Source organism: Rhinolophus sinicus, linkage group LG13 (assembly GCF_036562045.2).
Source record: "Rhinolophus sinicus isolate RSC01 linkage group LG13, ASM3656204v1, whole genome shotgun sequence".
Lineage (NCBI taxonomy): Eukaryota > Metazoa > Chordata > Mammalia > Chiroptera > Rhinolophidae > Rhinolophus > Rhinolophus sinicus.
The window spans coordinates 35,562,192-35,586,261 of NC_133762.1; the positions used below are offsets into that span (position 1 = coordinate 35,562,192).

General features: G+C 52.6%; 1 protein-coding gene across 8 annotated transcripts in view; it reads right to left on the bottom strand.

The window, feature by feature from the left end:
- DLGAP4 (DLG associated protein 4) overlaps positions 1–24,070 on the bottom strand; it is a 234,063-nt gene that overhangs the window by 133,211 nt on the left and 76,782 nt on the right. For all 8 annotated transcript variants that reach the window (XM_074317780.1, XM_074317784.1, XM_074317781.1 and 5 more), the window contains one exon: positions 4,293–4,509. The gene's annotated coding sequence lies outside the window, so the exon portion shown is untranslated. Of the gene's footprint in view, positions 1–4,292; positions 4,510–24,070 lie in introns of those variants that run through there.

The window sequence follows — 24,070 nt, forward strand, 5'->3', positions numbered from 1 at the left end:
AGTAGGTGCCACCTCTGGCAGTCACGGTGATAACAGCAGCAGCTACTAGTGATGTAACACTGATGGTTCTAGCCCTCCACATGTGTTAACTCACTAAAGCCCCAAAACCACCCTCGGACACTATTCTTGTCTCTTGTTTCACAGAAGGGAAAACTCAGACTCAGAGAGGGCGAGTGGCTTGTCCCAGGTCACACAGGCAAGAAGTGCTACCACTGAGGTATGCGGATTCCCCGGCTCACACCTTCTCCCGCTTTACTGGAGGAGGTCGCAGGAGAGGAGCGCCGCCCCAGGCAGGACTGCGGGAGTCCTGCAACTCCTGTTCGTCCTCCCAGGTCCTGACACTCAGGAAAGACTCCAAACCCAGACAGGTATAAAGACGACACTGCTCTCCCATGCCCCAAGCCCCAGAAGAAACCACTGGGAACGGTTTTCAGAAACACACACTGTTCTTATAAAAATGATGTCATGCCACCTATGCTGTTTTATAACCTCTCCCTTTTCAACTCTCCAACACCCTATGAAGTTCTTTCTGCAACGGGAAATTTAGACCATGGCCCCATTTCCAACAGCTGCAGTGGGTGCCACTGTCTGGCTGCAGTAAATGGATTTAACTAAGCCCCTGGTGACATCCAAATGGATTCCCAATTGTCCTTCTACTTATCAATAATGCTACAGTGAACACTGTCCAGCGTGGCTGGATCCCTGTCACCTTTCAGGTCCCGGCTCGAATGCCACCTTCTTAGAGAAGCTTTCTCAGACCGTCCCATGGCGTGTAGGGTCCCCTACCCTGTTAGTCTTCATAACGTCCCCACGCTCATTTCCTTCGCTGCACAGATGCAGTCTCTGCTTATTCCGTTTATTTATTTGGGTAGTTGTTTAATATTTGTCTCTCCCCTAGGCCATGTGCTCTCTGAGGGGCAGACAGCAGGGATTAGCACTCGATAAATGTCTTGGGAATGCAGGAATGCCTCTGGGGCTGGTGCTGTTTGCAGAGCAGACGCCCCTGCTTCAGGGCTTGGAGACACCTCTGCATGCCACCATCCCCAGCGCCAGTTCAGGGACCCACAGATCTGCCTTAAAACTCGATTCCAGTCAGGGATTGCTTGGAGCTTCCATGCCAGGTGCCAGCCCTGACAGAAACCCAGCTCCGAGCAGTGCTTGCTGAACACAGGAGACAGGGCAGTGGAGACTGGGAGAGTGGGCAGGGCAGCTCCACTACTCATTGGCTGTGTGGCCTTGGGCCAGTCGCTTCCTCTCGCAAGGCCTTAATCTCCTCATCTGTAAAATGGGGCCAGTACCACTGATTTCACGGGCTTGTTCTGAAGACTAAGGAAGATAATGGCTGTGTTTAGCACATAGTAGGTCCTCAGGAAACAGCAGTTTGGCCTCACATGCAGTTAGTTCAGAGGCTGGGTCTGATCGTCTCACCTTGAATGATTCCTGGCTGCCTCCCCTGGCCTCCTCCGCGGGTCTGTCCCAGTCCTATCCTTTAACACTTGTTAAGTGGCAAAATGCGTTGCTCTGACCCCTTGTCTCATCCATTGCCTCTGCCCACAGAAACCTGCCTGGCCTCCCAAACCTTAAGAATGCAAGAGCCACTCACAGGTGTCTCAGGAACAAATGGAAGAATCCCTGCCCTTTGGGGGGAATTTCTTGGCCCCCAATCCTCCAACACGGGACAGTGATGCCAGCCTGAGTCAGCCTGTTTAGCTTCTCATCCCATCTCCCCCACCTGAGCTTTGAGCGCATGGCAAATAACTACCTCTCTAAGCCTCACTTTCCTCTTCTGTAAAATGGGAAGAATAAAATCCATGAGGATTCAATGAGATAAGCCAAAATGCTTAGCAAGAGCCTGGCCTTCAGTATATGCTCAATAAATATGAACTATTATTGTTATAATTGCTTTTTAGTCTTTTTACTGTGAAATATAATACATAGAGGGAAGTACATAAAACAAAGATGTTTACTGCAATAAACTATCATGAAACAAAGAGTTGTGTAACCACCCCCTGGGCCAATGAAAAGAACACTGCCAGCCCCTTAGGAACCTTTCCTGCCCCTCCCGATTATTATAACCTCTTCCCTTCACAAAGGTAATCCTTTCCGGACTTTTATAGTACTGCTAGAATTATTAATAATAATAAGCAAGTGAAAAGAAATGAGTGTGGCTACCCTGCCCCGACCCAGACGGGCTCCCGGACCCCTGTCTGTCTCTGCCCTGGGCACAGAGACTCCCCGTCCAATTTCCGGACTTCGGCTATGGCTGTTCTTTAAATAACCAGCTTGTTAGCAAAATAGCAGCAGTAACACCTCCCTCGCTGCCGCCCAGTCCTCCATCTTTCTGTGCAACGCTGACGGCTGCTCTCCCAGCTCCTGCCAAGGAATCCCGTTCTATGTCACTGAGCCACACATGCCAAGGGCTGCCAGCTACGCTGTGTTCTCAGTGGCCATATCCTTCCCGTCTGGCTGTGCCCTGGGCCTGGGGGTGAAGGGGTAAGGTGGGCACTGAATGGCAGGCATTTTCAGGAAAGACTGGGAAGTTGACAGCTGAGTCCTCTCCCCCAGACCCATAGCGCAATCTCTGCATCAGCCTCCCACAGGGTCATCGGGAGTTTAACTGAGATGATGAGGATAAGGGAGCACTTAGTACAATGCGAAGCACATAACGATCGCTCAAGAAATGCTCACACTTATTCAGGTTGCTCCTGTTACATATTTAGTCTCTGGGGAGGACAGGCTCCCCGGGGAGGACAGGACGCAGGGACGAGGGCACAACCAGGAGTTTGCAAAGGATTAAATCCCACAGACATAGTTTTCAAACCGAGATGTCCTCATCACTTCTTTTCCTGCAAAAGCTTCTCAGCCAAATGCGACTGCTGTCTACGGTCCCTACGACAAGAGGGGACAGACCAGGGTTGCTGGGCTGGGGGCAGCTCATTAACGGCTCTTTTAATGGTTCTTAATGATAAGGCTGGCACCACATGAGTATGTGGCTCCTCGTTCTTGAAAAAGCACTTCTACTTTCATTATCTACAACGAAGGAAGTTCATGGGGTTTTTCTTATCCTTGACATTTGCATATTATACATATTCACGAGTCTTTTCCCTTCTCATAACCATCCCATCAGGGAGGCTGGGCACTGTTGGCAGATGAGAGAATTGAGACCAGAGGGGCTGGCCACCCTGCTGAAGGCCTGAGCTGACGGCATGCTCTCTGGGGTCCGCAGGGACCAGCAGCTAAAAGCCCCTGAGTAGCTCATGGGTCCTAATGCAGTCTGGGTGGAGGGAGGTGACAGAGCCTTTCCTCTTCTCCTTCCTTCCTTCCTCTCACAACTATTTGCCATGTGCCCACTACATGCCAGGCACCGTGCCAGCTGCTGGCTGTCCAGTGGGGGGATGGAGCAGTTATTTCTCACCTGTGGGGAGCTAAGGCCTCCTCATGTGGCCTTAGCTCCCCACAGGTGAGAAATAACTGATCGTAAACCAACGGTGCCATGTAGCGCTGAGTACTTGCTGGGTGACGCCGGGCAAGCCGCTTGAGCCCCTTGGCTTCCTTGTCCGTGAACTAGACTAGTCATGCCTGCGTGGCCCCGGGAGGTGGTGGTCGGATGAGATGCTGGAACAAGGTGAGTGTCAGGTGCCACGCTGGCACCGAGTGGGGGCATGCCGTTAGGATCATAGTTGGGGGGAATACGATGGGATCAGGGTTGGGGTGGGGTGGGCAGGGGCGGGCTGCAGAATTCTCAAGTGGGTGGTCAGGGATGCTGATGGGCCCTGCACCTCATACCATGTTGGCGTTAGGCCAGGAGGGAACTAGATGAGTATGAGTGGGGCAGGCTGGAGGGACAGGAGCAACAGGGCTCCCCCAGATTCAGGAACTCTGATGGCCTCACCTGAGCCCCAGCATGGCTCACCACTCCCCTTCCCTTCCTGAGCCTCTGTCACCAGCTGCCCCAACTCCTTGGGGGTGGCAAGGGCTGGCCTTTGAGGTGGACAGACCAGGGCTTGCTGTGTATCCTCAGGCAAGTGGCTGCCCCTCTCTGAGACTGTTTCCTCTGTAAAAAGGGCGTAATCACCATGCCCACCTTTTGGTTTGTTGGGAGGACTGCATAAGACAAGCAATTAAACTATAAATTGAACCCAGACATATAAAAACTCTCACTGAGATCCCTTCTCCAGCATGTGGGCGCCACTGGGTGGGAAAGCTGGGCATTTCCCAACTGTGCCAAGCATGGGTGGGCGGGTGAGCTGCCCTGATTCCGTGTGCCCAGTCCGGCGGACGTAGCTACTTACCAACCAGGGAGCTACGTGCAGAGGGAAAATAGGAACCAGTCGGGAACCAGCAGGCGTCACCTCGGGAGCGGGCGCTGGACTTAGGGCTGGCACACACATTCCTCCGAGCACGTAATCAGAGATGCTGGCAGCAAGCAGCGTGCGACAGGGACCCTCCAGTGCCCAGAGTGACCACGTTCTGACCACCAGGCACCCAGGAGAGAAGAGGTACCAGTGCCTGCAGGAATGTGGGAGAATGTCAGTTAGTAGGCCCCCAGGACGATCTTCCACCTTTAGACCCTGGACTGGCCCTCGGGGTGCTGGGGCGGGAGACAGCATGCAGCAACCAGAGAAACCCAAGTGTTTGTACAACACTACATTTTCCAAAGCACGATGGCACCCCTGCTCGTGTGAGCCCCATATTGTTTTTCAGAGGCTATCTGCATGTCATGCATATTTACAATGCCTTTCCCACCACCCACAGAATCCCCACAGCAGCTGGGAAGCTGGGTTCCAAAGGCTCCAGTCTTCCCTGTCTTGCTTCTCCCTCCTTTTCCCTGGATGGGGGCAGTCAGGAAAGCCACACAGTTCTGAGTTCTGATCCCAGCTTAGCCCCTCACTCGATGAACAACACTGGGCAGGCAGCTGCCCTGTTCTGAGCCTCAGTTTCCCTACTTGTCAAATGGGAATAAGAGTGCCTCCTCGGAGTGCTGCCGTGAGGATTACAAAGATAATGCAGATAGAATACTTGGCACAAAGCATGTGCCTGATAAAGATCGTTCAGAGAGGCTCTGCCCATGTCCCCTGCACTCAGAGCAGGAGGCCCTTCATTGCATCACACCCCCCGCCATCACCTCCCACATAACACGTCTTGTGCAAGAGGCAAAGAGAAGCCAGGTGTCCCTCTCCACCCACCTCTCCTGAACAGGTGCCACGGCTCCGCTTGGATCTTTACATCAGCAGGAACGCGGCCCTCCTGGGAGAAGACAAGGGCTCCTCTATTCCACGCCCCCCTCCCAGGAGCCTCTCGGCTGCCTTGGAGGCGTTAGTGGAAACCCCCAGCCCTCCACCCTCTCATTCTACAGGTGGAGAAACTGAGACACAGTGGAAACCAAGCTGATGTGGAGGCACAGAATCCAAGAGGGTGGGCCAGGATCTGAGCCCAGGATCCACCTCTCAGCCCTGGGAGGGGAGGTACAGGGGTCAGTTCATATGAGGAATATGGAGAAAGGGGCCATGATGGTGGGGGAGGGTCACCTTTCTCTCCAGGTTACCCCACGGTCCTGGAAAGCGCTCACACCTCTAACCTCTCTGTATCCAAGCCTGTAACAGGTTTCCCTGCATTCCCTCTTCCCCACAGCCCTATAATGTTATCCCTATTTTTCAAAGGGAGAAACTGAGGCTCAGGGAGCTTCAGTAATTACCCAGGCAAAGCAAACACAAACACTGAGGAAGAGGCGGGGCATCCAATTCCAACACCTCACACTTAACCTCATGCTGCTCTACCTCAGCCCCCCCAGCCCCAGGGAAAATCACCAACCAAAACAAACAGGCAAAACCTTCTGGACAAAAAGTGTTTAAGTAGCAGGAAAAGAAAATACCAAACTCCAAAAAATTCTGAATTAGTGGGCACAAATTCTTAAAGATGCATAAAAGATTTCAGATGTACCATGGGGCGTGAAAATTGCTAGGGCATAAAAATCCAGTGCTTGGGAGGATACGTTCCCAGCCAAGTTGTCACTTTTAGCCAAAATTAGCCGGATCCCAAAGATGAAGGAAAAGAGGTGACAACAGAGGGAGGTGTCCTGTGCAGGGCAGTGGGGCAATAGCTCTGATCTGGGGGTCCTGAGACTCATCGGGAGTCCCCCCACTTCCTTGCTGGGGGACCGGAACAAGTCTCCTCCACAATTCCCCACTTTCCAACAGGTGGGAGAAGCACACAAGGCAGTCTGTTAGGTCCCTGCCAGCTCTGATGGTATTTAAGATTTTGGGGACTTCCAACATGGATGAACCCCAAGAACATTATGTGAAATGGAAGAAGCCACAGAGACCAGAGTGTATGATCTCACTTCTATGAAATGTCCACAACAGGCAATTCTGCAGGGACAGAAAGCAGATCAGTGGTTGCCAGTGGGAGGACTGGGAGGGAAGGGGTGACAGCTAAGGGGTTCGTGGTTTCCTTTTAGGATAATGAAAATGTTCAACATGGATTGTGGTGATGGATGCACAACTCTGAATATAGTAAAAACCACTGAATTGTACACTTTAAAAGAATGAATGGTATGGTAGGTGACTTCTATCTCAATAGATCTGTTACAATAATCCAACACTAGAAAAGAAGATTTTTTGACTTCCAAATGGGCAGCTGTCTTCTGGGACTCTGTGGTCCCCATGAGGTTCTTCTGCTATGGTCTGGGAAACCAGGGAGCATTGCCCAAGAAGCCCCCCATGTCCCTCCAGACCCTCTATCCCAGAAGCCTTTGCACTTCACGTTCATCTCCTCCAGGAAACCCTCCCTGATCTCCCAGCTAGAAAGGTCCTCTGTCACTGGCGCCTACGGCTCCCCCGGTTTCTTCTTTTAGCCACTTTCATGCTGATGTGAGGAACTTTCCATGATTATTGGTTGATGTTGCCTCCTCCATCAGACTGGGAGCTCCATGAGGACAGGGACCATCATCATTGGTCATCGTTGTCAACACTTAGGGCAGTGCCTGGCACACAGTAGGTGCTCCAGAAATGTTTGCTGATGGAATGAATGAATCACAGTTCCAAACTTTACGATGTACACTTGGTTTCTGGTCCTGGCTCCACCATGTTCTGGCGGAGTGATACTGGGCAAGTCACGCAACCTATGAGAGTCTCAACACCTACTTCAGAGAGAAGCCAGGGGACTAAAAGGGATAATAGACAGGGAAAGTACTTTACGAAGTGGCCCCTCCCACAGCTGCCCCTATGTCGGTCAGTGGAACCCCGTCCCTTGCAGCTACTCAGGTCCAAGCCCTGGAGTCATCCTTGACGCCTCTTTCCCTCACCCGCCACATCCGAGCCATCAGCAGCACCTCCCGGATCCACCTTCACAATGTATCAAGAAGCTGATGGACGACCTGCACTGCGACCCCACCGTGGACTGAGCCATCGCCGTCCCTTCCCTAGATTATTCATATCCGCTCATCTCCTGCCTTTGCTCCTGACACAGAATCCAGAGGAATCAGGTTCAAATGCAGGTCAGATCCTGGCCCTCATCTGCTCTAAACCCTCCAGGGACTCACTTCACCTCAAGTGAATGCTGATGGCGCTCTACAGAAGACACAGGTGGCCCCTCCCCCACCTCCAATTCTCCCCTTTACTCTCTTACTCCCTTTGTCCCAGCTACACTGGCCTCCGTACTGGGCCCTAAATATGCATCTGGGCTCCTGCCTCAGGACCTTTGCACTTGCTCTTCCTCTGCCTGGAATGTTGGCTGCCCAGATCTGTGAGCCTTACCCCCCCACTCCCTTCAGATCTTTGCTGAGACCTGACCTTATCAACGAGAGGTATTCAGACTCTTAACTGGAGAGTATGGGCTCCAGGTAAAATCCAGGCTCTGCCAGTTACATAGTTGAGTGACCTTGGGCAAGTTTCTTAACATCTCTGTGACTCAGTTGCTCATTTCTAAAATGGGACTCATGATAACACCTTCCTCATAGGGTTGTTGTGAAGCTTAATCAGTGAAGCAACCTCCATGTCTGCTGATACCATTACCCCCTAATCCACTCCACCTAACATTCCCAGGGCCCGTCCCTCCCTGCTTTATTGTTCTCCTTGGCACATATCACAATGTAACAGGATATGTAAATGAGTAATTTATCCTGATTATTGCCTGCCTCTCCCACTAAAATGTCATTCCGGGAGGCAGAGTTTTGTCTCTTGGATTTATTGCCAGATCCCCAGTGCCTAGCATAGCACCTGGCCCGCGGAGGTGCTCAGTGAAGACGTCACGCAAATACTTTCAATGCTGAACAGTTATTGACTAAATTGTCACGAGCCCTGGGTTTCCCCGCCTTCCCTGTCACAGACATGCCTCTCTCCAGCCCAGCTTGCCCCTCCCAACTCCAGGTCCACGTAGCCTAATTCCTATGGGCCTGCCTCCTTGGGGACACCTCACCCCTACATTTCCAGGGCCCAGTTTATGGCCTTCCCCAGAGCCCTTGCCCTCATGCAGCGTTGCTAACCTGGTACCTGGCACCAGCTCACCCTCCTCAGTAACTAAGAAGCCAGGAGGCTCCCGTGCTCCTTCCTCCTTCTCCTTCCTCCCCTCATACATAAAACCCAAGACCATGTCCTATATTTTTTAAACCTCCTACATCTCTCTCAAATCTCTTTCTTTTCATCTCCATTCGCCCCCCTGTCTGGGCCACCAGGATCCCTCGTTCAGGCCACTGCACTGGCCTCCACCCTGGGCGCCCTGCTGCCTTCTGTCTGTCTTCTGTGTAGCAGCCAGGAAGATCTTTCAAAACACACATGGAACAAATGAAAGCCTCGCTTTGCAAGCTTGAAACGTCAAAAAGCTCGTCACTCAAAAAACAAAATGACCGGAGCTTTTCGGAAGAATTTGACTCAGGCCTTCTCTAATAACGGGCCTCCCCAGGCCCAGGGAAAATGGTATTGGCTGTACAAAACTTTAATTTACAAAGTGGATTTACACAGAAGCTTTTAGCTCAATACGTATTTCTGGAGTTGAATTGAAATGGAAAAATAGTTTTTCAAAATAGCATGTGTGGTGTTCCCTCACACACTGGGGGCTTTTCACACCCCCACATCTCGTTTACTCCTCTCAGCAAACCAGGTAGGTGGCACTGACTCAGGTTTTCAGATGAGGCAGCTGAGATGGAGAGGGGAGGTGACTGGTCCAAAGTAACACAGCTCCCAGATTCCGCCAGAGTCTTCCCAGATTCTGGAGGTTGTGGCCACAGGGTGCTAGCTGGGACAGACAGGCCGCGATGTTGGCTGGGACGGGGAAAAGCAACTGAACCTCTTGTTCTCCAGCTGACGGCTGCAGGCTCCAAGGCTCTCAGAGACCGTGGACGTAACTTGCTCATTTCCTGCTCCCTGCCTCTGCCTGTGTGTTTTCCCTGCCCAGGGTAATGGCTCCCCAGGATGGTCTCAACCTTGCCACCCTTTCTGGCTCACGTCCAGCACTGAGTCTCCTGCTTGCACCCCTTGGCTCTGGCTGCCCTGATGCACCACCTGCAGTGATTTATGGACAGTCCCGTCTGGCAGTGCCGTCCACCCTTGTGCTGTGCCCTCCTGGCTCTTCTACCCCGGGGACTGTGGTTCCTCCCTTCAACCCGACAAGACTCATCTTCCCAGCTAAAATCCCCGATCTGCCTCCATAGTCCCCCACGCTCCCATGTCCAAAAGGGACCTTATCGCCTTCTGCCCCAAACCTACCCCTCCCTGGTAACACTGTGATCCTCCCAGGTCCCCAAGCTAGAAACCTGGGCCTTGCTCTGGACCCCTCCCTGCCCCTCAGCCCTCCCCGAGCCCTGCTGCTTCTGCCCCAATATGTCTCTCAAACCACGACTTCTCTCCATGCCCACCACCCTGTGCTCAGTTCAGACCCCACTCCTCAGGGTGCTTGAGCACAAGCCACCCACCCATCTACCCACAAACCTTCCACACCACCCACACACCAGCCACCCACTTTTCCAACCATCCACCAACCATCTACTCACCCCCTGACTCACTCCACCCACTCCATCCACCCCTCCATTTATTCACTCCACCAATCCATCACCCATATTTACGGAGGCCTCCACTGTGCCAAGCCACTGTGCTGGTCATTATGACACAACAATGCCTTAGGCCCAGAGTCCCTGGCCTCAAGATGCTGGCACCAGAACTGGGTCTTGAAGGGTGAACAGGAATCTGTGGAGGGTGGAGGGGAGGCGGGGAGAGCATCTAGGTAGAGGGATAAACAGACACAGGAAGGAGACCCCTGGGTGACGGAGGAACTCGACCAGAGAAATGGGGAGTGACAGAGGTGAATGTGTAAGGGCTGACGGAGGCTGGCTCTGCAGGGGCCTTCAGGGCCAGGTACATAAAAAGCTTGGACTTTAGCCAAAGCGTGGACCCTGGTGGAGCGCAGTTCCCCCACCTTGTAGTCATATGACCCTGAACAAACGAACTCAGTGTTCCCTGTCTGTAAAATGGGAATAATAATATACCTATTACAAAGGGCTGTGTGAGGACTACATGAGCCAATGCATATACATGTCTCTTAGAACAGTGCCTGGTATACAGAAAATGCATAGGAAATATAGTTGCTATTAGTGCTCATATTATTAATAGTTTCTAGTCAGCTAGTGGACAGCAGAGAGTTTTCCATAAAATACATACGAAGCTGGACTGCAAAGCAGCTGGGGGCCCTGGAGTGAACTTCTTTGCTCCTACTCAGGGTTTCCCAGGCTCTGGCCAGTACCAACCCCACCAGCTCTAGCCTTGTCCTCACCTACTGACTGCCCCCAGCCAGCCATGCCCACCGGCCACAGCCCCAGACCAACCCCCAGGGCCTGGATGAACTCTGTATGCCCTGACCCTAGTTTTAATGAGTATGGGCAGCCGAACTCCAAGTTCCAAGAGCTTTCTGACACATGCAGCCTGTTTGCTCTCTCACAGCTCACGGGACACCACCCTGTGGATAACAGCAGGCCCTCACAGCTCCTCTCATCAAAACACTGAGAAGCCCTTGATATAGCTTTGTCCAGTAACCCTTACAGCTCGGGGCTGGTGTACAGTCACCCATTCTACAGATGAGGACACTGCATCTTAGGGAGAAGACGGAAGTTCCTTTGCCTCAGGCTACACAACAAGCAAATGGCTGAGCAGTGATTCAAACACTGGAATCCTGGAAGCCCCCCAAATTATCAGGTCCCAAGATAAGGCATGATCGTGAATTTTCAAGGTACTGAGGAGCGCTGTCCAAGAGAACTGTGTGCAAGGATGGAAGAAATGCTCCTATCTGGACGGTCCACCAGGAGGCAGGAGCCACGTGTGGCTACTGAGCACCCAGAACAGGACTAGTGCCACGAAAGACTAGATTTTAAATTTCATTTAATTCAAATAGCCACATGGGACTTGTGGCTACCCTAGCATGAGACCAGACAGCTTTTAATATTCTCAACCCTGACACTGCATTTCCAAATGCTCACACTTTTTTGAGCCACAACTCAAAACATTTTGTCGTTTTATTAGAGAGATTTCTACCATGTACCACCTGGTCTTTGCTTTGATAAACCAAGGCTACCCAGAACCCACAAGTTAATTGCTGTTTTCACAATTCAAGGTCATTCAAGAACGAGTTGCCAAACTCCTGCTCTGCGCCAGGCGCTGAGCCAGAGGTGGAAGACTGAGTGGCACATTTGTCCCCGAGGAGCCCAATCTGCTTGGGGGACATGTCCTACATTAGGGTCTGTGACAGAGAGGATAGGTGCCAGAATGAGGTTTATACACAGTCTGGGGAGCCAGGGTGTGGACAGGGTGACTAGCTCAGCTTGGAGGGTCTGGGATGGCTGCACAGAGGAGGGGACACTGACAGGGTGTTACAACACTGCACGGTTTGCGAGGCCCTTTCACAAACACCTCACTACAGCCTGATGATGGAGTCTGGGCCTGGTCTGGTTTCTGGTTTTCTGTGTACTGAATTCACATCAGCATGCACTTCTGGAAAGGGCACTGAGTGTGGGCCACAGCTGTAAACCCTGGGAGGTGGGAGCCAAGACCCCCACCGTGAGTGAGGGCACAGCTGGCTCGGACTCCCAGGCCCGTGCTCCCCTAAATCCCCGACAGCTGCTTCTTGGGAAGGTTCACCCAGGACCCAGCCAGCTGGCGCCCAGATTTTTTGCAGTTGAGGACTTGGAAATCAGATGTTCCCTAAATCCTCCAAAGGGTCAATCTTGTAAATCCCTAAACCTGCCGCAGTTCTGACAGGACCCAGCAGCCCCCTCACAGGTCATCTGGCCTGCTCTCGCTGCTGGCCCGCTGACTTCCAGAGGCCACGGAAAATCTTCATTTAATGACATTCCCCTGTAATCCCTTCATTTCCATTCCGTACTCCCGGGGCCCGCTGCAGTGGCCCACTCTCACCTGCCCTACTTTTCCTTTCTCTGAATCCTCGGAGCTCATGCTTGGTTCATCTTGTCCTTTTTGGAAGGCGTTTCTCTGCACTTCCTCAAGGCGCTCCTACCTGGGGGGCTCAGGCAGTTCCAGCGCTTCCATCTCCGCTGTTAACACCAAACCCAGGTGGTCCCTCATTCAAAGCCTGGAGCCCCTCTGATTCCTCAAAGTGGCTTTGGAGCAAAAGGCAGGGAGCCCCTACTCAGCACCCCACAAACATACATTTCTTGAGCCCCAACTCTATGCACAGCCCCAAGCTGGGCCATACGGAAGGCAAAGAGATGAATTAGTCAGTGGAGGTGGCAAATATATAAATAGAGATGGCAGTTCAAGATGGTGGTAGCTGCCCTGGAAGAAGTCCAGGGGCCCATGGAATTCTCTAATTCCCCCTGAACAGCCTGGGGGAATTAGAGAAATATCAAAAAGGAGGTGAGGCTCTGGCTGGGCTTTGGAGGATGCTGAGGAGTGGAGAGAGTAGGGAAAGGCATCAGAAGCAGAAGGAGAGGGACGAAGTATACCATGTCTGGGGAACTGCAAGAACTTCTGCAAAGGTGGGGAGCTGGTCTGTGTGCCGTGGGGAAGAAGGGGAGGAGGGAGAGGGGAGAGACAGGGCTGGAAATACAGGTGGGGGCTCCGTCAGGAGTGTTTTGCAATGCCAGTCCAGGGAGAGGGGCCTTTACCGTGGGAGCAGTGGGGAGCCCAAGGGCTTGGTCAGATTTGGGTGGGAGGAAGATCACCCAGCAGCTTTGTGAGGCAGCCTAGAGGTGGCGGTGTGATCCAGGCGAGAGCTGCCAGTGGTCTACCTAGGGAAGGGACACTGGGGCAGGGGGGTGGCAGACAGATTCAGGTAACTCCCAGGTTTTTGTCCTGAGTGACTGGGGAGATATAGTGAATATAGTGTTCCCCCCTTATCCTTGGGGGGTACATTCCAAAACCCTCGGTGGATGCCTAAAACCATGGATAGTACCAAACCCTATACATACAGTGCTTTTTCCTACACATAAATACCTATGATAAAGTTTAATTTATAAATTAGGCACAGTAAGAGATGAATAATAACTCATAATAAAATACAACAATTATAACAATATATTGTAATCAAAATTATGTGAATGTGGTCTCTTTTTCAAAATATCTCTTTGTACTGTATTCACCTTTTCTCTTAAGGGAAGCACTTTACAGCTTCTCTTTGGCATATCTGAATTGCCAGCATCACTATTCTTGCACTTTGGGGCCATTAGTAAGTAAAATAAGGGTTACTTGAACAAGCACTGCAATATCACAACAGTTGATCTAATAATCAAGACAGCTACTAAGTGACTAATGGGCGGGTAGCATATAGAGCATAGAGATACTGGACAAAGGGATGAGTCACGTCCCAGATGGGACAGAGTGGGACAGCATGGGATTTCATCATACTACTCAGAATGACATGCAATTTAAAACATGGATTGTTTATTCTTGGAATGCTCTATTTAATATTTTTGGAACATGGCTGACCGTGGGTAACTGAAACTGCAGAAAGCAAAACCGTGGATAAGGGGGGAATAATATACTAAGCTTTTGGCTATAAGAAGAGTCAGCAAACTTTTCCTTAAAGGATGGTAAATGGTAAATATTTTAGGCTTGAGGGACATTCAGTGCTCCGAAGCTGCCACAGACAATACATAAGTGAGGGGGTGTGGCTGTGTTCCAACCAATTTCTGTTTTAATAAGAACAGGCAGGCCATGGCCATAGTTTGCTGGCCCCTGAGATATAAACAACAACAACAAAAGCCATATCAAGCTGGCTTTAATAATACAGGGAATTGATTAACCTATATAACTGAAAAAGTCCAGCATTTTGGTGGACTTCAGGCACAGTTCAATCAGGGTTCCAGCTGTGTTTCACTTACGTTTTCTCATCCCAGTTCTTCTCCATATGTCAGCCCTAAGTCTGGCTTCCCTCATGTATGAAAAATGACTGTAGCTGTTCCAGACAAATCACACGATCGGGGCATAAGGAAGGACCTCTCTTCTAGCTCAAGTCCTAAGTCACTCTGATTGGACTTGCTTATGTCACATGCCCATCCAGGAACCAATCATTGTACCTGGAGAATGGAACACACTCATTGGCTTAACCAGGGTCACCTGCTCTACCTGAGTGAGGAAGGTAGAGTCAGTTTCCCTGGGACCACATGGCTCCCCAGTGAAAATCAGGGTCTGGTTGGATAGTGGGAAAAAGGGAGGAATGCAAGAAAAACCAAAGCATACTCGTACGTCCCCACAGAGACTTGTATATGAATGTTCATAGCAGCATCATTCCTAATAGCCTGGCTGCCTGGGGTCTGGGACGTGAGTGGGGATTGACTGCAAATGCACACAAGGAAACTTTGGCATTGTGGTGATGGTTGTACAACTGCATACATTTATTAAAACTCAGCAAAATGAGTACTTAAAATAAGTGAACTTTATGGTATGTAAACTACACCTCAATAAAGCTGTTATTTTGAGAGGTTGAAAGGGGACAAAAGGGATGCTGGGGTGTGGCCATCAGGGTCCATGCAGAGGACGGGGTGTCCCTCACTAGTCAGGCGACAGAGTGACAGGGGAAGGCCTGAGAGCAAATGCCGGTATCACTTTGGACATGCTGAGTAAGAGGTGCTTCTGAGGCATAAGAAATGCCATCCCTGAGAGCTCCAGGGAAAGGCCAACGATGGAGCTGAAGGGCTGGGGATTGTGGTTGTTCGGAAGGACAGTGAAGTGGTGACAGATGATGAGGCCTGGAAAGGGTGTGGTCTGAGAAGAAAGGGAGGCCAGGACAGAGCCCTGAGAAACAGAAACATTAAGGGACCAATGGAGGAAGAGAAGCCAGTGAAGGTGGTGAGATGGAGCAGCCAGAGAGGCAGGGGGCTGGCAGAGGTCCAGCCAGCCATGGAGGGGTGGTCAGGGGCCTGGGCCCCTGCGTGGAGCCTGGGGGAGGTGAGGACTGATGTGGCCACCAGGTGAACCCAGGAGGTCCTGGTGGCCTTGGTGAGAACAATGACCACGGAGGGGTGGGATGGGATGCAGGCCACAGAGGATGAGGAATAAATGGAGTCGGTGAGCACGATCCACACCCCTGAGAAGCTCAGCTGGGCAGGGAAGGAGGGCGTGGCGGGGTAGCTGGGCGCAGTGTGGAAACAAAAGGCAGACGCAGTAGGTTGAGGAGTAAATGGAGGCAGTGGGCATGGTCTACACTCTTGATTGGTGCAGCTGGGACGAGGAGACACAGCAGTGAGGGGGCAGACGCAGCCACTCCGAGCTCTGTCCCACGCTCCTGGAACCAGGCAGCCTGCCTGATGCCAATGCTGCCACATCCTAGGCAGCTGCTACTCACACCGGGGAGATGGCTCTTGCTGGGGCTAACTCCTGACCCGCCTGGGCCACTGGCCACCAACCAGGACAGTGATGGCTCCATTGCAAGGTCCCAGCACCCAGGGCCAGGCTGGGCGTGGCTGAGGTGGCACTGAATGGAGCACAGGATGGCCTTCCATCTCCCAGGCACTGGAGTTCTGGCCTTTTCTCCAGACATGGTCCAGAGGGTCCTGGCCCTCTGAGACAAGTTCTGTGTGCTTTGTGTGCGTGAAGTACCAAGTGGCAATGTTCTCGGCATTCCCTCCACTTAAGCTCTGGGCGTCTCCTCCCACTGGATAACCCAGATGTCCATCAGCCCCAGGGCATGAAACTGTCACTTGTCAAGGGCTTCCTGTTGGTCCAATTCTACAGACAGTGTCCAGTTTGCTTTTCCCCACAGCCCTGACAGGTTGTCATCATGACATCCATCTGGCTCACAAGAAGACTGAGACTCAGAGAGGTCGAGCAACTCACCTAAGATCACACAGCAAATGAGTGTCAGACGTGGGTTTGACACACAGGTCAGCCTGCCTTAAGAACTTGCTCCCTTTTCCTTACCTACCCTTGACGAAGAGCATGGAAAACGAAAGAAGGAGACAGAAAGGGTGGGGGTGGGGAGGAGAGTTCAGAATGGCAAAGTGGTGGACCCAGGTTCCAGCCCCATCTCCTGTGGCCAGGCCAAGTCACTGTCCCACTCTCAGTTTCCCCAGCTGTACAATGAGCTCTTAGGCCCCCTTTGGCTGCCATGTGCTGCGTTCTGTGACTGGGTGCTTACTGGGGACACTTGTGCCCTCTGTGGTGGAAACGCAGAGAAAGGTCAGTGTGGGGAGAAGGCAAACGGGACCTCCTCTGTCACGCCCTGGAGGAGCTAGCTGCACCTGGGAAATATAGCCACGCCAAGGCCAGATGCTGGCTCAGCCACTTTGCTTGGCCGAGGCCCAGTGTGAGGTCACTGTGCCTCCTGCAGGAGCCTCGCCTTCTCAGTCATCCCAGCCAGGGCCGGCCATGGGGCAGGGGATGGGGGAATGGCAGCAGGGGGACCTGCATGGATCCCTCCTCACGCAGCCATGGATGCCGTGTCTGCAAACTCCTCCAAGTAGCTCTGTGGGCCCAGCTTTTCCCCACCCCCAGCTCTGAGCTCCCCGGGACCCCTGCCCATCCCTTCTCCCCATCTTCCACAACTGCAGGGTCCTGGAGCCTCATGGCTGCCCCAGCACCTCCAGGGGAGACGCCTAAAGGACAACCCATCAGGGTCAGAGTCCAGATCTTCCAAAAGGCATTGAGGGCCCAGAGAGGGTAGGTGTCTAGGCAAGGTCACACAGAGGACGGAGGAGGCCAGCTGGGCCTCTTGACTCCCCAGCTCATTTCTGTGGCTCCTTCCAATAGTGTTTATGACAGAAACACTATTCTTTACATCTTTGTTCTGTTCTGTTTATAACTGAGACTGATCCTGATTTTCAGTGTACCTGACACGTCCAGTCATCCAAACATTGTTCCCTGAAGTGACCACGGAGTGACCCTGGCTCATTTGCCTTTCTGCCAACACAGGTGACCTCTTCCACTTCAGGGCTTTGAACACCAACTTCTCTCTCTCTCTCTGTCCCCCTCCCTCTTCTCATTCTCTCTTGCCCCCCATTCTACCCATCAGGAAATCCTGTTGTCCCACCTTCAAAACATCGGCAGAATCCAACCAGCCCTCACCACTTCTACTCCTGCCACCTGGTCCAGCCACCATCATCTCTCTCCAGGACTAAAGCAAAGGCCTCCCCACCTCTGCTCTTGATCCCTTCAGCCTGGTTTCCACACAGCAGCCAGAGGGTCCTGTTAAGACGCAAGTCTCTGCTCAAAGGCCTTGGTGACTGTCGTCTCACTCAGGGTAAGGGTCCTACAAGTCTGGCCTCCAGGAGCCCCTCTGGCCTCTTCTCCAGCCATTCTCCCCATCAAGCCCTCTGGTTCCCTCCACACTGGCCTCCCAGTTGAGTCACAACTTACTCCCACCCCAGGCCCTTTGCACTTGCTGTTCCCACAACCAAGAGCAATCTTCCCTGGATATCCCTACAACTCCTGCCGTCATTTCCTTGAGGTCGCTATTAAAAGTCACCTCCTAGAGAGGCAGTCTTGGCCCTGGACCCCAGACCCCCCTTCTAACCCTGCCTACACTCTCTATCCCTTTGCCCGGCTGTATAGCACGTGCCATTGCCTGACATTGTAGTACATCATACCTGCTGGCTGGCTCAGATGAGTCCTAGCCTTCAAGTAAGCCAGGTGGGAAGACACTGCCTCTTTTCCCTACTGATGCATCCACAGCCCTCAACCCCGTGACTGGGACATAGTAGGTGCTCAATAATTATTTGTCAAGCATCTGCCCTACTGTCTTGTAGGGGGTCTGCAGTTTACAGCACCATTACCACAACAGTCCAGGTCCTGCCCCCGGGTAATCCCAGCAGCAGTAGCAGGTGTTACTGGTTCCTCTGTGCCAGGCACTTGGGTTCCCCGAACTCTGTGAGCTCTTCTATTATCTTCACTTTATAGACAGGGAACCAGAAGCTTCAAGAGGAGAAATGACTTGCCTGAGGTCAGACAGCCAGCATGTGTTAGAGTTGGGATTAGAACTTAGATCTATTGGTCCCGCAGACCCTCACCCCTCAATCTAGCTGCCCTGGCCTGGTATTTGACCCCCAGGCCTTCAGGGTTCCTGAGTTAGAGACTCACGGTGCTGTCAGGTGACAAGAAGGGTGGGGTCACCCTGGGGACAGGGACAGTGCCCCCCCCCACTCAAGACTAGCCTCTGGGGGCAGCAGAGGCCTCACAACCAAAAGGAGGAAGAGTCAGGCAGTGAGTGACTGCTCTCCACTCTGGCCTCTGCAAAAGGAAGACAGAGGCCCTCCTTGCCATCTGCTCCTGAGAAGCACTTAGTAATCACCTAGTGTGTGCAGAGGCCTCTGCTGATGCTTGTGGGAACAAAGGGATGTAATCATCCACCCCCCTCCCCGCCTGCTGGTACAGTGGACAAGCCCCTTGTCAGCCATCATGCCATCTGATTCTCCCCCACAGATATAACAGGTGAGTAATATCAAGCCCATTTTACAGACCAGGAAAGTGAGGAATATATTTAAAAAAAATTTTTTTTTTTAATGTGTGAGTTTCCAGGACCCATCAGTTAGTTCCAAGTCAAGTAGTTGTTTCAATCTATTTGTGGAGGGCGCAGCTCACAGTGAGCCATCGGGAGATCGAACCAGCAACCTTGTTATTAAGAGCACGGTGCTCTAACCAACTGAGCTAACCGGTCGCCCCTGAGGCACATATTTTTATCAAGCACCTGCAAATCCAGGTTTGTGTGCAAGCTGAATTCTGAGTCTCAGGAAGGTCAGAATGGGGCAGCTGCTGAGCACGGAGAGGGAACGTCCCTAGAGCCAGGAGGATGGATGAGATGGAAGCCTCCTTCCCCCACTGCCCCGCCCAGGAGGGACTGCCCTCACCATGACCCAGGCACTTGCTCCCTCCTCCCGCAGACCCCTGAGCTACTCATCTACTAGGGGCATCATTTGTGCCCCTACATCTACAAAGGGACTGTCTCTCCAGCACACAAGAAACGGTTGCCAAGAGTGGGTGGGGCTAGACAGGCCCAAGGTCAAGCTGAGCGAGGGGGACAAACTGGGCTTGGCCCATGCCAGTCTCCTGCCTCCCTGGGAAGATTGCTTTCCTGTCTCCAGGCATCTCCCCCAGACACACATCTGGGGAAATCAAACAGCCACCCGGGACCCACAGGCTGAAAATGTGGCCACTGTGAGATGCTGGTACACTCCCTCTCTTGGGAGCCCGTGGGGATGAGGGGCTGCGTGGGCACCACTGTGGCCAGTGGGGCTGCTCCTCCAGGGTCAGGAAAGTGGGGCTGGGTGGGGAGGACATCGGTGTAGGGAAGGCAGCTCATTTTCTGGGGATGCTGCTTTCCCAGCATTACCTTGGGGGATTTAGCTTCCCAGGAAACAGCTATTATTTATTGATGTGATGACCATATGCTTTATCATCCAAACCAGGATACATATAAAATTGAAAGGGAAGCTGTTAATTACTCCAGAACTGACCTGGGGAAATCATGACATGTGGGTACATTATTTATTGAACATCTACTATGTGCCAGGATGAATGATGGACACTTTCTATCCATCGTCACTTTTTATCCTCACAATGACCCATGATAAAGTACTGCAGGCGCCCTGGCCTCCTCCCTGTTCCTCCATTCTGCCTGAGTTTCCACCACTGGCATCCCTGCCTTGGGCTAAGGTGCAGAAAACCCGTTACAAGACACACCTCCTCACCCCGAGGTCTCCATCTCCACTATAATCAACCCATTTTTGGCCTCTGTGACTTCAACAGGGATTCATTTCATGAGAACAGATTTCAAGGTCAGGGTGTGAATGAGTTTTGAGACGAAAGAGTTGGGAAGAAAAGAACTGGTGGGGGGTGATAATTGGGGTCTGGAAGTGGAACAAATGGGTCCCCAGCGCTTCAAGAGATGGAAGAAAAACAGAAAGGAAGTAAAGGGGCCTGTATAAGACATAGCATTTGAGGCCCTTGACAATCCAGACAAACCCCACCTACTTCTCTGAATATATCATCTACTAGCTCATCCTACACCACACACCAGGCACAACCTGTTTTTCCTGCCTCCACCATTTTATGCGTACTGCTCCCCCATGCACGATGCCATCTGTCAATCTCAGCTGGGCAATGTCCTCCCTACTCTTCAAGGCCTGGCTGAGACACGACGGCCTCCAGGATGCCTTCCCTGATGGTTCCTCTCTGGGTTTCACCCTTCCCTCCCCTGGGCCCAGCACCTTGCTCAGGCTTCCAGTGCTGCAGCCATGACAGACTCTGGCTACTGATGACACGCACTGGGTGCCCATAATGATGCAGACCCTGGAGTCTGCCCACAGAGGATTGGATCCCAGGGGTCTCGATGGGGCCAGGCGTCTGCATCATCAGGTCCTTCCAGGGAATCCAAGGTGTGCTGAAGTTCAAGGCCCTCTGACAAGGCAGGAGAGGAGTAGATGTCTGCTGGAATGAAAAACCTATAGAGGCAGCTGCCCCTGATATCCCGAAGGAAAGCCCTTACAGTGGGGCTGGCGGGTGAACCCCACTCATTCATTCACCATTTATCAAGCACCCCTCAACCAGTAACAAAGACAACAGCTGACATGGGCTGGCACTCACCACACTCAAGGCTCAGTGCATGTACCATCTAAGCAAATCTTCAAAACAACCCCATGAGGCAGGTGCCATCACTCTTTCCATTTCACAGATGAAGAAACTGAGCCCCAGAGGGGAGAAGTGATCTGCCTAAGGTCTCACAGCTGGCAGGTGGCAGAGCTGGGATTTGAATCCAGGTCAATGGGACTCAGAGTCCACACTCTAACCACCATGCCCTGGGATATGACCTGGCTCTGGTTCATTTACCAGCAGGGAAGAGAGACCAAACACACAAACAAAACGCACTTTCAAATTATGGCAATGATGAAGGAAAAGAAGTGATTCCTCCAGAAGACAACTGCAGGGGGCACCTATTGCCGGTCTCCCTGAGGATAGTCCCTTTGACTCAGTTTTCTCATCTATATAATGGCACAGTGGAGCCAGCTGACCCGTAGGAACCTTCCAGCGGGTACATCCCAGGAATCCAGTCTTCCTTTCTCTGAGCCTCAGTTTCTCTATCTGTACCATGGGCTGGAGGGAAAACAGAGCCAGTGGTGACCCCATGTCCCTTCAAACTCAGCCCCTGGGCTTCCCGAGGCCAAGTCAGCCTGGGGTTCCTGAAACGAGGTCTTCAGAAGTTCATCCTCCACCCATTGCCACGGTGACACTGGAGCCTAGGATGAGGATGTGGTAATGCTGGGACCTGGAAGTGGCACCCTGGCTCCTTCCTTCCCAGGAGGAAGGGCCCCTGAGTCCAGCGGACTCTGAGTCAGGGGAAGGGGTGAACCCCTTTGCTGGCTCACCCAGAGCCCTGCTGTCTCCATGTAGTGAAAATGAGGCGAAGGGTCCCACCCTCCTGAAAAGGACCTGCCATCCAGGGCCCCAGGCACAGCTGAGGCTCAGTTCTCTTCCTTCAGCCCCTGCTAGGCGACCACTGAGCGCTGTCTGCGGTGCTGAAACACCAGCTGGGCTACCAAGACTGGGACCCCCTTGGCAAACACTTCCAGGAACCAGCTCTGCTGGGGGCTGGGAATTCAGGAAGGAAGATTAGGACTTGGGGACAAGCATGGAACCATGGCCATTTAGGGTCCACATTTCCCAGCAGTGTGACCTTGGGACGGCCTCAGTTCCCTCAATGTAAAATGGGGACAATAACCATACTACCTCGTGGGTCTGTAGTGAAGAGTGAATGCGGTATGTGGTGCATGGAGAGGCCCAGTGAATGCCAGCTATTATTGTTAGATGGTGTACGTATTATTTCGGGAGGCTAACTTTGAGTGGGTGCCTGGTCTTCTAAGAGATTTTCCTGCTTCTACTCACCAAAGCCCTGTAAAGTAAGTACTAAAATGGGTATAAAAATACAGGTGAATATTCTCAGGCTCAGAGAAGTGAAGTCAGTAGTCCAAGGTCACACAGCTAGTGAAGTGGGGAGCAGAGATTTCAGTGAAACTTTGAAATCACTGAATCTATTCAACCCCATTCCCAAAGTCCAGATGGGGAAACTAAGGACCAGAGAGGGACCTGACTTACTACTACAAGTCACCCAGGAAACCCAGGGTCCCACCTCCCAGTGCAGACCTCTTCCCCTTGCTCCAAGCCAGGCTTCCCCTGGCAAGGTGAACAGGACTTCTCCACTCCGAGGCAGGCAAGCAGCTTCCCCCATGGTGATTCCTCTCCCCTGCTGGAGGGTCCTCCCTCAAAGGCAGGGACGTGAAGTGGCCTGCAGGCAACGTGTGTCAGCGGCAGCCACAGGCCAGTGGCCACTCAGTGCCCACCAGTGTCCTTGCCAGGAGGTATCTGAGTGCCAGGGAGAGAGTGGGGCGGGGGCAGCGCTGCTGGGGCCCCTCCAGCTCTGGCCTGGTTTCTCAGCAAAGAGAAGGCCCAGACATACACCCAAGCTGCTCCTGTCCCAAATTTCCTGCTGAGTGGAGCACGTGCACACGCAGATATAATTCAAATCCACCCAATAGGGGGCTCCTGGCAGCCTCAGAAACCCAATTTTTTTCCCTTGAGGAGGTGCAGCCTTGATCTCCAGTGGGAGATGAGGGGCGAGTGAAGCATGAAAGAGTGGTGGAGCCCAGAAGCCTGGCTTCCCACTCCAGCTCTGCTCCTTCCAAGCTGGTGACCTTGAGCAAGTCATAAAGTTGATCTGATGTGGTGATGCCTCTACAAAATGGGGTTCCCAGGCCTTGGTGTGAGGCATCCAGGGGATCATGGATTAGAACAGGCTTTGAGATACGTATTAGGATTGGACACTGCCCACAGTGGGTGAGAGGCTTACATTAGAACCCCAGGGACAAATCCCAGCCCCAGGGTTGGCTCCTTCTTGGCCACCTTTGCCCTGACATCTGCAGCAGCTGCCATCCCAGGCTCCCTGTTTCCCTATGTGCCCCCTAAGTCACTTTCACATAGAGGTGGGAGGGGTCTTTGGACAATGTAAAGCAGAGCTGCTGGCACACCTTCAGCGTCTTCCCGGAACATTCAGAAAGGGTTCAAAACCCTGGCTGAGACCCATAAGACCCCTGGGGGTCTAATCAGCTGCCCCACTCAGCCCCAGCACCCACCCTGCCCTTCTTGCTCTTCTCTGATCGCACAAGCCTGTGTCTCTCCAAGCTCCTGCCCCCACCAAGCCCCCTCCCAAGCTCGCTGTCCCTCAGCATTCACACAACTGGCTCCCTCTCATTCCTCAGGGCTAGCACAAATGTCATCTCCTCCGAGAGGCCCTGCCCTCCCTGAAGTCTAAAGTGCCTCCCAGAATTGCACACGGGCTCTGGCTTTTGGTTTCTGCTGCCGATGAATGGAAGAAGCCACTCTGCCGGCAAACAACAGGGGCCCAAAATGTGTGCGCCAGGCAGCTTCGGGTGTGCCTCTTGGGCTGAAAGTGTCCAAGTAACAAGTCCTGACATTGAGGAATCCCGCTGCGGAGTGACTCTGGGCATGTCACCTGTGCTCTGTGGGCCTCAGTTACCCCACTAGGACCATGGGTCAGAGGAGTCTGTCTCTGAGACCTTCTAGTTGGCCGTGGTTGCCTCTATCCAGGCCCCACCCTACAATGACCCATTTTTCTGAGGCTTCTCTGA